Source organism: Bos grunniens, chromosome X (assembly GCF_055505025.1).
Source record: "Bos grunniens cultivar Pamir isolate PY7600 chromosome X, Bosgru_T2T1.0, whole genome shotgun sequence".
Classification (NCBI taxonomy): Eukaryota; Metazoa; Chordata; class Mammalia; order Artiodactyla; family Bovidae; genus Bos; species Bos grunniens.
The window spans coordinates 34,759,749-34,774,705 of record NC_141194.1 but is presented as its reverse complement, the minus strand read 5'-3'; the positions used below and the strand labels follow the sequence as shown (position 1 = coordinate 34,774,705).

At 41.0% G+C, this 14,957-nt stretch overlaps 1 protein-coding gene across 4 annotated transcripts in view; it reads right to left on the bottom strand.

The window, feature by feature from the left end:
- LOC147340112 (melanoma-associated antigen B16-like) overlaps window positions 1-7,345 on the bottom strand; it is a 117,747-nt gene extending 110,402 nt beyond the window's left edge. Inside the window, exon 1 of one of the 4 annotated variants that reach the window (XM_086387627.1) lies at window positions 7,136-7,345. The gene's annotated coding sequence lies outside the window, so the exon portion shown is untranslated. The remainder of the gene's footprint in view (window positions 1-7,135) is intronic. The other 3 variants (XM_086387624.1, XM_086387626.1, XM_086387629.1) reach the window with 3 other exon arrangements.
- Between the last annotated feature and the right edge of the window lie 7,612 nt (window positions 7,346-14,957).

Here is a 14,957-nt window from a genome sequence, read left to right as displayed (position 1 = left end):
TACATGTTACTTAAGCATGTAAGTTGTGTTTTAGATATTTCCTTCATATGCCCAAAGTAACAACAATTATTAATACAGAACAGTTTTATTCAAGTTGAATGACTTAGCAAATATGCTTCTTCTACACACAGGATTTATAAGAGTAAAAGAAACATTTACACTTAAATTCAATAACCACTAACAATGAATCATGGTCCATTGTTATTCATAAAATTAAAAGAGTCTGGTGACATAGGAAATGACAGTTTAGTACTTTTGAAGGTCCAATCCCTCCGGGCTTGTTGAGATCTATTTCATGTTTGAAAGGACTGACACTTAAAGGGGAATCTAGTAATATGAGTGTATTCAGCTTTTCTTTAGACATTCACACACTAGAAGAAATTGTTTTTCAAATGAGGATTTTAAAAAGGGATGTATCCTGACCAGGGCCACCTAATTTCTAAAGGTTTTTGTATACGTTGGAACTACTAAAAGGGTAGTATACATTTGTCAACTTGCAGAAGAAATTGAAAATGAAATTTCTGAGTCTGGTGTACTGGTAACATTTCTAAATAACTATGTCAATGCTTCCAAGTGTCATCCATGATGGGACAATATCTTGTACATTGAACTCATTTTTTCCCAAATTTGTTCCATATTGGGACTTAAGAAATATTTTCTAGCACACGGTTTTAAATTGCTTATATTTATCTAACACTTTCCCACTACTAGTTTTTATAATATCTTCAACCATATTTTTTTCCTCAGCATATTATGGGAAAATATAATCTTATTTTGCATTATAAATATTTTACCATTTTGATCTGATTCATGTTCATTACTTCAGGCTGTTCTGTGTATTCTTATTCATATTTTTATTAGGATAACATAATTTTATTCTCATGTTGAAGACTTGTTCATACTGGCCTTTGGAAGTATGTTCTGGTGAACATTAAGTTGTAACTGTCATGTCCTTGAGAAAAATAAAAAATGTGTACACTGCAAGAGGGTGTGAGCAATGCCTGAAAAGGATTCAGTTATAAATTGGAAAAAAAAAAAAAATTCTTGTCTCAAAAAGTAAAGGGCTCAGATTAGAGAAGAAAAGCATCTCCCTCCCCATTTTCTGCTAAGAAATATTAAAATGTGTTCTCTTGTACTTGATTTTAGTTTTCTGTTTTTGTCAGAAGAAGACATATAAAGCTTATAAGAAAATTTCTTTAGCACTATTTACTAATACCCTAACTGCAATCACATTCAAGGTCTGAGGATGCTAATAGCCTTAGAGCTGTAATTACATTGCAGTGACTTTTGACTTCAAGATAAGTTTCACAAGCACAAGAGTTTATGCTAGTTAATGTTTAAACAGAAATTTTAATTATGATATAAAAATCAAATGAAAGTGTATTTGACTAGATTAATAATTTATTTAGCCTTTTACTAGAAATAATGTTTAGACCTAAAGAATATAGATATATTATAGAGACAATAATCTTTATGAAGACATAAATGTAAGGTAAGATTCTTTAAAGGAAGAAAATTAGAAATGAATGAAAATGGCAAACATGAATTATTTTGTTACTACATTTGTTGTTAAATTTCACTTAAGAAAATCACTAATTTGAAATTGCAGAGATTCTTTGGCACAATTTACCCTTGTGAACCAATACCATGAGGTGGTAGTGTCTAAGCTGCAGAATGTCATTCTTACCAACACTTTCAAACTCCTTACACAGATTAAAAAGAAATATCAAGAAATTGCTATTATAATTGACAGAACAGTTTGAAATCAGATGAGCACAACATCTTTGTGTCACAGACACAATGAGACAGAGTGGCTTCCCTAAGGTTTAGAAGTGGTTATGGACTATCAAACAGTAGTAGTGAACTGCTGTTCGGTCTAGTATGGTTATCATAACTTCCTGAAAATAGAAATAGCAGCCTAAATAATGCTGCAAATGAATGTCTGAGGTTTAAAATACCTGCTCTCTTAATGAACACCAGAGAAAAATAACTAGCTAATTAATTGAAAGGAAAAAAAAAAAACCTGCTGGGGTAGCCTTGTTCTCTTTTAAACTGATGTGTACAAGTAAGTGAGCAGACAAAAATGCCCAAATACTCAAGAAAAAGAAGGTAGGAATTTTAGTAACACATTTTTTTTCAGAAGTTGCCAGAGTTCCTGTGAAACTGTCAAAGTAGTTAATTTCCTTTTTCTACACATGCTGATCCCATTGTCTATGTTTCACAATCGGCATATAATCAGTGTTTTTTGAGTGAAGGAATCTATCAATCAATTAAAGTACTAAAGCTCAAATTCCCTAATTCAAAATGTAGAGACTCACCTCTGCCTCCACTGAAGAAACACGAAGTACTACAGATGAGGCAGGAGGGAAAGGGACAGGACACAAACGCTGGATAAGTGAGGAAGGGACACAGATATTGGGATGCAATAAAAACCTGGAACCAGCTGAAACGAAGGTGGCTTTGAGAGGAGTCCAGTCATTGACTTTTATCTCATTATACCTTCATTACAATACTAAAAGATCACTCCTCCTTATGCCATGACAATTCCAAGATGAACCATAAAAGCCAAAAAAAGTGGGCAGTGACCCAGTTCCTGGGAAATCCTTGCCCTTCCCTGAAATAGCAAGAATATTCCTTCCACTCATTAGCATATAAAATTATTCAGCCCATAAAAACCAGTGACCCCATGCCCCAGGGCCCCTTTCATTTTCTGAGATGACCCCCATGCCCTGGGGTTGCTCTCACCTTCTAAGGTCTGTATTCTGCCTATGAAATGTGTATCCCTCTATTTTATCAAGTAAACTCTTTTTTGCCTTTCTTTGGCTCCCTCTTAAATTCTTTCCTGTGCAAAGCCACTTGGCAGTCTGTCCTAAGGACTCCTGCGGGTCCCAGGATGTGACATTTCCCTCTCCTGCAACAAAGCTGCTCATCTAACTTGAAAATTCCTATGTGAAACTACCACCCTGAATGTCATAATGAACATCTCATTCTCAGGCCCTAAGCTCTTCATTTTAGAGGTGAGACTGTGTACAACAGGACAATGTATTATGCTTTTTACATTGCACTACACACATCCTTATTATCCCAATTTAAGAACATGCACCATCTTCATGGGTTCAGCATCCAATCTGCAAACAGTTATACCTTGAGCCAACTTCCTACTCCAGGACAGAACACCCACTCTCTAGTGTGCCAAGGGCTCAGAAACCACGGAAAGAAGTCTGAGTTGAAGACACCATCTGGACTGATTCAGAAGACACATCATCCACACTCACCCTCACATCTGTTGAGTTACTGAGGTACTTAGCATCCATGTATCCCTCTAATTTCCAAGTGGAAAAACAAGACATAATTGAAGCTGCACACCCACATTCACTACCTGTGGGACTCCTGGCCTGTCTTCCCTGTTGCTTATCAATATCAATTATTACATAGACCCAGTGTCAAGGAAGAAGGGCCAGTGTTCACAGAGAAAGAAATACTCATCTCTAGCAAGCAATAAGACAACACCCAGCAACAACAGAAACATCCATGGGTGGATGAATGAAGAGAGACTATGTCACCAGTAATGCCCACTGGGTCCCTGGAAAAATAAGATAGAATCTAGGTGATAAGATAAAGTTTAACTTCTTTTGTAGTTAGTCTAGTTTCACTTGCCTACAGGAAGCCCTGTGCAGAGGCCTTGATCCTAATCTATCACATTAGAGCTCCTAGTCCAGAACCTCTGTGCCTAATACCCCAATTGGCATGCTTTGTGCAGAAGTACCTCACAGGACACCTCAATTCAAGACGGCAATGGCGTACCATGTGCAGAGATGCAGCACCCAGCACTTCAGTTTGAAATGTCCTGAGGAAAATAGCTATGCCTGACCCTCAAGGACTCGGCCTTTCCTCCGCAGGTGAGAACCCTATAGAGCAGCCCTTATCGGGAGAGCATTCACTTTGGAGCAAGAGCTCACATCTCCATTATTTAATCAAAGAATAAAGCTTTCTTTTGCTTCTGAACCAAACTTGGTCTCCTTCTGTTGGAACAAGTGACACAGGGCAGGAAGATTCTTATTGGAACCTAACTTGAAAGGTTAACAAATTTTGGTGACCCAGGTATGATGGACTATGGCCTTTTTGCCTACAGCTATCCACTAGGCTCTGGGCTCACCCCAGTTCCAGAAGGAGGATGGCAGAGGCTTTGGGAGGTTTGAGTGAGGATGACTGACTGTGACCTCTAACTACACTCTGGTGGGGTAAAATGGTGGCAGAATTCAGAGCAACTCTGCTCAACAACTCAATAGTCAGGTGTGGTGTGCACACAGCATAGCTCCCAGAGTAATCTGGACTGTAACCCCTTGAGGGAATCATAGCGTGTCATTACTGGGGATCAGAGATGGAAACTCATGTGTATCTGCCCAGCCCACTGCCCCTGACTGGCCTTCCCACAGTGCCAGACAACCAGGAAAAGTGAGGATCTGTGGACGAAAGGGAATTGTGGCCATTTTGCCCACTGTCTCACCGGTAGTATTGCCCTCTTAATCCAAGTACAAAACGCAGTGGCAACCAAACCAAGGCTTTTTGCTCTCCTTGCCAACCTCCAGCGGTCAACAGTAGCATTCTCCATAGTCACTTTTGGTTTGGTAAAGGAAAGTGGCTAGCCCCGTGAGCCAAGAGGTGAGACCAGGACAAGGACCAGGTAATAAGGACCACATGACAAAATGGAATGAAAATGCTCCATCTGAGTTTAGGAAAAAGGCACTGGGGACACCAGAGTGTGAAAGGTTCCCAAGGAAGGTGACCAGTGACTTGACCTCTTCTGGTCAGTGCTGGTTTCTCTGAAGTGGGCTGGGGAGCCCTGTGAGCTGCTGCCAAAACCAGGAACCCCGTTACTGGGAAGCCCAGTAAGCTGCTGGCAAGAACAGGAAACATCCACTGCCCAACCTCTCCTCCCCCTGCCATTAGCTTGTGAGACAAGGTGATTCTTTATTGACCCCTAAGGTTCCATAGGCTATCCTCAAAATATCTGCACAAAATACCAGCTGCTCCAGTGATCTGGTGAGTGTCCCATGGGAATCCTTCATGCTTTTAGTGGTCCTTCTCACTGAGTGAGAAGTCTGAAAATTCGTTCTCTTCGGCCAAAAGGAGGAAAAAGAAGAGCCCTGTCTCAGACAGCTGTGCCACTCCCTAAAAGACCAAGGTGGTCTGAAACGGACGTGGCTAAGCTACTCTGGCCTGGAAGCAGTCATGTCTATCCTCCTGTGGGACATTCTGACTGAGGAAGAACGGACTATTTCAAGCACAGGCCACCATGAATTCAAAGAGGACCCCCAACTCTATCACACTTCATGTCTATTTCAGTCTCCTGAGGAATCCATTAATAGTTTGCTTGCTGGTTCCAAATTTCCTGAATTCGAAATCTTACTTGGGTCAAATCGCGTGGCATTTGTGTGCCAACAAAGCACTCCAGCTGCCCCCTTGGTAACTGGTAACGAATTCAAAACAGAACATCTAAGGTATGGGGAACCAAGCGTCCATCATACCTAAGCACATCCAATTAGGGTGCATCCTACAGAACTGGAAGTTTTTCATGTATCAAAATGTTTAATTTTCCTATGTAATACAGCCTGCCTACAATGCTTGCTAGGAGATGTGAGAAGTTGGCCTGTCACTGGGTCTTCTAATTACCAGCCAGGGCCCAACAACCCACAAGAAAAAGGACTTCTTTTGAGGCAGTTCCCTGATGGAGAAGGACTCATCCAGGTATATACATCCATTTACCACTTCTGATCTGTATAACCACACAAGTCATAGTAAGAGTGGAGGTAAGATCCAGAAGGGTTTCTGAATTTGATTAGGGGAATCTTTCGGATCCATGACCCCACCTGGCCTCCTCAATGTGCTCCTAACAGGAAAGAAAAGGCCATGGTCTTTTTAAAAGTCCCAGAGGAAGAGACAAAGGGAATAGAAACAATGTAGTTTGTGTCATTTTCAGACCTTAGAATTAAGTGCCCCCAGATAATGAGCTCAACTGGGACCACCAATGAAAAAGAGGGTGGAAGAAAGATGGACTCTTTTTTTTTTTTTTTAAGATGGACTCATTTTAAAAACATGATCCTAAAGGGAATCTAGGCAACAGGAAAGAAATCTGTCAACTGGAATAGATAAAAGAAATCAGCAACTAACAGAAAACCCTTTGGCATTCCTAGAGCCTTAGGGAATGCCTCCACATCTACATAACAGCTGACTCGGAGTCTTTGGAAGGGGACACAATCCTGAGGTCATATTTCATTTCTCAAAGTGTCCCTGACATCAGGCATAAACTTCAGAAACTGGAAATAGAACCAGATACCTCTACCTCTTGCCTGGTTAAGGTTGCCCACAGAGTGTTTAATAACTGAGACACAGAGGAGGAAAAGTCAGCATAAAATGGCCTGGGCACAAGCCCATCTACTGGCTGTTGCCCTCCAATGTCAACTGGTCAGCCAGGGAATCTGGACAAACCACACATGGAGACTCTCTCCTACATAAAACTCCTTTCCCAAAAAACAGCGAATGATAAGTAACCTTATATGCTGCACCCAGCAGTAGAGATTTTAGGATGTTAGCTGCCAAGGGAGGGGTCTGTGCACTGACCAATATGCCATGTTGCTTTTACTTCAATGTGAGTGGCCCGACTGAAGAAAGTGTGCAGGAGCCAATGGTAACAGCAACTTGGCAAACAGAAGGCAGCTAGCCTCACCTGAAGGGTCAAAGAGGCCCTCCCCAGCCTTGCTGGTTTCTGCCTTTTTCCTGGGCCCCTTAATAACCATCCTTCTCTTGCTGACATTTGCGCGTGTATCTTAAGCTGTCAAGTGTCCTTTGTCTCCAAAAGGTTAGAAGCTATAAAACTTCCAAGGGTGGTCGCTCAGAGACGCAAACAGGGCTAAGACCTAAGTAAAATCAAACATAACTAAAGGAAGCTGGGGAGAAGCTCCGCTCCTCTCCCCGGGCTATGAATCAGCAGAAGGCAGTTAAAGAAGGCAAACCACCGCCCCTCAGCGCCCCTTGACAATAAGGAGCCCCAAAGGCCAGAGGAGATATGTGTCACCAGCAAAGCTTATTAACAATTCCTGGGAAACACAATCTAGACAATACAATGGGGTCTAACCTTTTTTTTTTCCCGTCTGTGTTTTGTCTTCTTTCTCTTGCTCATAGAGTGCCATGTGAAGAGCCCATGCAGCCCGCACTTGGCTCTTCAGACCAGAGTTCTCTAGTGCAAGGTGGCTGCATCTGACCCCTCAGTTCTGGGGTTGTGAGCAGAAACGCTGTGCTCCCCGCTAGGACCTGGAGCATGAGCAACACCGCTATCCTGCAAGAACTCCACCTCGCGAGAACTCCTCCTCAAGAGATTTCCACCTCGCGAGATCTCCAGCACTAGAGAACTCCGCCATGTGAGAACTCTGACCCTTCCTCGCTGATCCCATTAAAGCAGCCCCGCCTATGGCCTGGCCTGTCAGGGAGAGCATGCTCAAGAGCAGAGGCTCACACCTCTCCACCTTTTAATTAAAGAATACAGCTTTCCATTGCTTCTGAACTGAATGTCCCCTCCTTCTATTGGCTTGAAGGACATTAGACAGGAGAACCCTTGTAGGGGCCCAACTCTAAAGGGTCAGTAATGTATATGATATATACATACAGTAGAATAATATTCAGCCTTAAAAACAGAAGAAAATCCAACAATATGGATGAGCATTATGGATATCATGCTGCTGTTGCTGCTGCTGCTAAGTTGCTTCAGTCGTGTCCGACTCTCTGCGACCCCATAGACGGCAGCCCACCAGGCTCCCCTGTCCCTGGGATTCTCCAGGCAAGAACACTGGAGTGGGTTGCCATTGCCTTCTCCAATGCATGAAAGTGAAAAGTGAAAGTGAAGTTGCCCAGTCGTGTTCGACTCTTAGCGACCCCATGGACTGCAGCCCACCAGGCTCCTCCGTCCGTGGGATTTTCCAGGCAAGAGTACTGGAGTGAGGTGACATTGCCTTCTCTGGGATATTATACTAAATGAAATACACCAGTTACAGAAATGTTGCATGAATCCATTTGCATGAAGCATCTAAAATAGTCAAATTCACAGAATTAAGGAGTGGAATGATGGTTGCCAGGGGCTGGGGAGAAGAGTAAATGAGGAGTTACTAATCAACAAAGTTTCAGTTAAGCAAGATAAGATCTAGGACCTACTGTACAACATGATACCTATAGTAAAAAAAATAATGTACATGCACACACACAAACAGCCCCCAGCTCTGGATGGAATACTGACACTTGCCTCCCGATATGGAGAGGGTATTCTAAGGTGAGGTGGCTGGCATTCTATCTCTATTCCTTTTGTCCAGTGGACTCTTCGCACTGAGATGTCCCTACTGCTCAGCTGGCAATGGTGATCAGAGATCTCTCAAATTTATTCATGTAATTTGTCCTGGACCCTCCCTTCTTGCCTGCCATCCCCAGATTCCCCATCTTCTCTACTTCCAGTGCTTTCTCTACATAATGCTGAACTCTGGATTCAGAATCCTGACAGCTATCTTACCCTGGGGTCCCTGGACTTGCTTTGCATGTGATTTCTCTCATAGACTCTGAATAATGCTGTCCTTTTGGATCCTCACTAATTAAGATTTTCCTGTCTGGCCCTCTTCCTTGACACCTGGTCAGTCTGATCGAATCCTTGTTTCTCAAATGAAGGAGAAATATCACGTTGACATATCAGAATTTTAAAGCATACCAATAAATATTCTGTTATTCAGCAAATCACTGTATAAATTTAGCTTAGTATAAGAGAGGTTGTAATATAATTTTCTGCTATAGTTAGAAAAAAAGGCAATATAAAATAATAGTGAGACATTATTTTCTCACTCTTAAGTTTGACTACAATTTAAAGGATGGGTAAAATACATTAATTAGTGAGACTAAGAACTAGAAGAAAAATTTTGGAAATAAATTTGGGCAATATTTATAAAAATATACAATCTTAACCCAATTTGCATTTTGCAATATATTTCCTTTGAGGAAGCATGCACATGTACCCTGTAATGCATTTCCAAAATGTTGATTTCAGTTCTATAAACCATATTAAATGGGAAACAACTTAGTTTCTAATTACTAGAATGGCTAATTCATTATGACACACACTTGCTTTGGGTAGTTACATAAGTGAGGCTATGTATATGTGTTGTCATGGAAAGATCCTGCATTCATTTTATTAAGTGGCAAAGGCAAATAGAAAACAACACATTATTTTTATCCATTAAATTAAAAACATATTTATAGTAATTTCTATATTGGAAATCCTAGAGTCATCTTTTAAATAATACATACTAGACTCTGACTTGTGGTTAACTCTCAGTGAGGGCATAAATTTTAGAGAAACAGTGTAAAGCAGAGAACTTTGATTTATGTATATTGTTAAAACTCTTTTGCCACAAAAATATATGCACCAGTAGTTTTCTTATTAAGATATTAAAAATAAATAAAGTAGCCAATAAGATAGAATGTGTTAATAACGTAGAGTGATTGCTGCATGATATAACATACACAACCTGAATTTTGAATGGCTTAACACAGAGATATTTATTTTTTGTGAACATGAAATCTAATGTAGGTTATCCTGGCCACAAGGACCCAGGCCGTTCAGCCTTCTAGTTCCACCATCACAACACAAACTCTCTGGGGTTGTTGCTAAATGAAAGAGAAAGCACAGAGGTGGCATATTGACTCATATTCTTTCACTTGAAAGAGGCAGACTGCTTTTTCTGATACGTCAGCAGCAAGGGACACATGATGGGGACAAAAACAACATATACCATTAAATTATACTTTATTCTTATGTTCATCTTCCTAAGCCTGCATAAAGTATTCTGGTGACAGAGTCCTTCTTTTTATCATCTGGGAGACATCAGGGAATAATGAGAAGAGAAATGAATTATATAAAGGACAGGGAGAGAAGGCTTACCTCTGGCTGGGAGGAGTGGAATAGTGTGGGCTCTAGACCAGTTCAGATCACGGGTTTAGTCCTGGCACAGTCACAAACCATTCTATTAATTCAGGCACATCCCAAGCTCTATGAACCACAGTTTCTTCATCTGTGCAGTGGGGTCTAATAAACACTATGTCAAAAGTCTATTGGAATGCATGTAATGTATATAAAATGCCTGGCACAGTGCTTGGTATATCTTAAATCTCTATGAATGGGCATTATTACTCTGATTGTTTTGATCACAAATGTAATCACCCTTATCTATTTTTTTAATTAAAAATTAATCAAGGATGTATCAGAGGACACAAATTGCTATAGGATATGAAATATAAAATCAGGTAAAAATTTACTTGGCAAGTAAAAAATCAAATACAAATTTTCCCTCAAACAGTCTATTACATAATTTAGGTGTGGAGGTGTCACCCCAACTGGATGAAACTCAAAGATCCAAGAATTTGTGGGACTCCCCTGGCACTCCAGTGGTTAAGACTCCATGCTTCCAGTGTAGAGGGCATGAGTTTGATCCCTGGTCAGGGAACTAAGGTCCCACATGCCACATGGCGTGGCTAGAAAAAAAAAAAATCCTAGAACTTGTGTCAAGGACTAACTCCTTTCCTGCATGACATGCAAACCACCACTGTTTTCATTCATTTTACTCTTACCAAAAACTGAGCCCCTGATTAGATTTGCCAGCATACATTCAAGATAACCTAATTAAAATGCTCTATGAATATAGTGGACTCTGGACCTCTAAGTCCTACATATACAGTGCCAGCCCAATGTCTTTTGCATATATCATCCCAGTCAGTCAGTCAGTTCAGTCGCTCATTCGTGTCCGACTCTTTGCGACCCCATAAATCAAAGCACGCCAGGCCTCCCTGTCCATCACCAACTCCCGGAATTCACTCGGACTCATGTCCATCGAGTCAGTGATGCCATCCATCCATCTCATCCTCTGTCATCCCCTTCTCCTCCTGCCCCCAATCCCTCCCAGCATCAGAGTCTTTTCCAATGAGTCAACTCTTCACATGAGGTGGCCAAAGTACTGGAGTTTCAGCCGTAGCATCATTCCTTCCAAAGAAATCCCAGGGCTGATCTCCTTCAGAATGGACTGGTTGGATCTCCTTGCAGTCCAAGGGACTCTCAAGAGTCTTCTCCAACACCACAGTTCAAAAGTATCAATTCTTTGGTGCTCAGCTTTCTTCACAGTCCAACTCTCACATCCATACATGACCACTGGAAAAACCATAGCCTGCCATTTTCCTTCTCCAGGGGATCTTCCCGACCCAGGGATCAAACCTGGGTCTCCTGCATTCCAGGCAGACACTTTAACCTCTGAGCCACCAGGGACTCCTAGACATCTCAAGGGAGTATCAAATTTATTTTTCAAAGACTCCTTGGAGATACTGTGCGTAAAACACTTAGGTTATAATGTGTTCAACTGTGCACAGGACACCTTCCATTCCTGCCTTTATTTATGATCTCAAAGTAACTGCCAGAAATTCCCAATCCAAGCTTTTATCTATCAATGCTGAGTTACACCATCTGAGAATATGGCTCCTGCTCACCTCTCCCATAATTGTACGTTCTCCATCACCCACCTGAACTACACATTACCTCAATAGCAAACAAACACTTCAATTAAAAAATGAGCAGAGGACCTGAATAGGCCTGAACACATACACATGCCAACATGCATAAAAAGATGTTGAATATCACTAATTATCAGGGAAATACAAATCAAAATTGCAATCAGTTATCACTTCATACCTGTTAAAATGGCTAACATCAAAAAGACAAGGCATACAGACTTCCTTGGCAGTCCAGTGGCTAAGACTCCATGCCCACAATGCAGAGGGCCTGGGTTCAATTCTTGGTCAGAGAGCTGGATCCTACATGCTGCAACTAAAGATCCTGCATATCGCAGCTAAGACCCAGCACAGCCAAAAATATATATATATACATATATATATATATACACATACATATATTAAAAAAAAAAAAAAACCAAGGCATAACAAATGTTGGCAAAGATGTGGAGAAAAAGGAATGAAAGTGAACATGTTAGTCACTCAGTTGTGTCTCACTTTTTGTGACCTCATGGACTATAGCCGCCAGGCTCCTCTGTCCATGGAATTCTCGAGGGAAAAATACTGGAGTGGGTTGCCATAAACTTCTCCAGGGGATTTTCCTGACCCAGGGATCAAACCTTGGTCTCTTGTGTGCAGGCAGATTCTTTACTGTCTGAACCACCAGGGAAGCCAAATACTTGTGTACTACTGATGGAAATACATTTTGGTGCAGACACTATGGAAAACAGTATGAAGATTCTTGAGAAAGAGATGGGAATACCAGACCACCTGACCTGCCTCCTGAGAAATCTGTATGCAGGTCAGGAAGCAACAGTGAGAACTGGACATGGAACAACAGACTGGCTCCAAATCGGGAAAGGAGTACACCAAGGCTATATATTGTCACCCTGCTTATTTAACTTATATGCAGAGTACATCATGAGAAATGCTGGGCTGGAAGAAGCACAAGCTGGAAACAAGATTTCCAGGAGAAATATCAAGAACCTCAGATATGCAGATGACATCACCCTTCTGGCAGAAAGTGAAGAAGAACTAAAGAGCCTCTTGATGAAAGTGAATGAGGAGAGTGAAAAAGTTGGCTTAAAACTCCACATTCAGAAAACTAAGATCATGGCATCTGGTCCCATCACTTCATGGCAAATAGATGGGGCAACAATGGAACAGTGACAGACTTTATTTTTTTTGGCTCCAAAATCACTGCAGATGGTGACTGCAGCCATGAAATTAAAAGATACTTCCTCCTTGGAAGAAAACTTATGACCAACCTAGACAGCATATTTAAAAGCAGAGACATTACTTTGCTGACAAACATCCTTGTAGTCAAAGCTATGGTTTTTTCAGTAGTCATGTATGGATGTGGGAGTTGGACTATAAAGAAAGCTGAGTGCCAAAGAATTGATGCTTTTGAACTGTGGTGTTGGGGAAGACTCTTGAGAGTCCCTTGGACTGGAAGGAGATCCAACCAGTCCATCGTAAAGGAAATCAGTCCTGAATATTCATTGGAAAGACTGATGCTGAAGCTGAAACTCTAATACTTTGGCCACCTTATGTGAAGAACTGAATCTTTGGAAAAGACGCTGATGCTGGGAAAGACTGAAGGGGACAAGAGAGGATAAGACATTTGGATGGCATCACCGACTTGATGGACATGACTTTGAGTAAGCTTTGGGAGTTGGCAATGGACAGGAAAGCCTGGCATGCTGCAGTCCATGGGGTCGCAGAGTCAGACATGACTGAGTGATTGAACTGAACTGAACTGAACCATGTTATCCAGCAATTCAGCTTCTGGGTACATATGTAAAGACATGGAATCACTATCTTGAACCGATGTCTGCATTTCCTCATTCATAGCATCATTATTCACAACAGCCAAATGTGGAAATGACCTAAGTGTCTGTCTACAGATGAATTTATAAATAAGTTGTGGTGTGTGTGTGTGTGTGTGTGTAGATATACATATGAGCAAATACTTACATCTGCACTATTCTGGATTTTTGTGACTCTGATACTCTTTCTGTGGACATATGTCTCCAATTTTATAAAAGAAGTTGAAAGAACCTGCATTAAGTATTATTTTAGGATTATATTTGTGCTTTTTCATGAAGAAGTCATTCATTCACTATATACATAGCAATTTATATTTCCTTTTGTCATGGAGCCTTGTGACTTAAGTTAAAGCAGTCCCTGAGTCTGTGTTCTTGTTTGGATTATGGGTTGGAGGTTTATGCAGAAAAGAGGACAGCTATCTTCTTTGACAGGAACATTCATCAATTCATCTTGAGTCTCCTGTGGAGCAAATCCATTATAAAGATGATGCTAATGCTGGCATTTAATAAGAGGTGATGATGTTCTAAACAGAGTTCTAAGTATTTATAGCTCAAAGAGGGGTAGATTTTTAAATTCTAAGAAAATTATTGTGACATTATCATGATTTAATTTTGTAGACATTATCTTGCCTAAATATTATTTTCTGCCACAGACGTGTGTGATTTAAAAAAAGGAAATTCATTATGTTGCTGAATTCTCATATGGATTTATAAAGAATTTTAGGTGGGCAGAGGCAAGAATGGGAAACAGAGAGGATGACATCAGGAGGGTTGAGTAGTGGCCAAGTGTGTAAGGAAAGGGTCAAAATGCTCATGTGAGCAGACTATCTGATTAGATAATGACAGCCAGAACCAGAAATGGGTATTTGATTGTTATTGAGGTATGTGTTGTGATCTTCTGATTTCCTCCTGAAAAATGAACACATATTTCTCAACTTTCTCAGAGAAATTCTCTGAAACATGACATTGCTTTGAAATGTGCCTAAGAGACAGCACTGATCTTAGCCTGTCATCAACATGATTCTAGGCAGAAAAGCTGAGACCTGAAGATGATGTGGTCTGTTTACTTCCTCATGTACTCACTCATGGTCTTAAGTCACCAGGAGGCAAACTGGATAATAATGGAGAAATAAATAAGGAAAGGACATGACCAGTCTGAAAATACAGAATTTCTGAAAGGTTCCACTCCATGGAAGTCATTTGGGAATTGAAGTTTTAGTTTTATATATATGCTTTTATTACAGTGCAAATATACCAACATAGTCACAGCATTATAAACAGTCATGTCACACTCATGAAAGTGAAAGTCTCTCAGTTGTGTCTGACTCTTTGCAACTCCATGGACTGTAGCCCACCAGGCTCCTCTGTCTATGGGGATTCTCCAGGCAACAATACTGGAGTGGGTTGCCACGCCCTTCTCCGGGGATCTTACCGACCCAGGAATCAAACTGGGGTCTCCTTCATTGCAGGTGGATTCTTTACCAGCTGAGCTACCAGGGAAGCCCAACCTAGACTTTAGTAGCATGCTATTTGCAGGAAAAC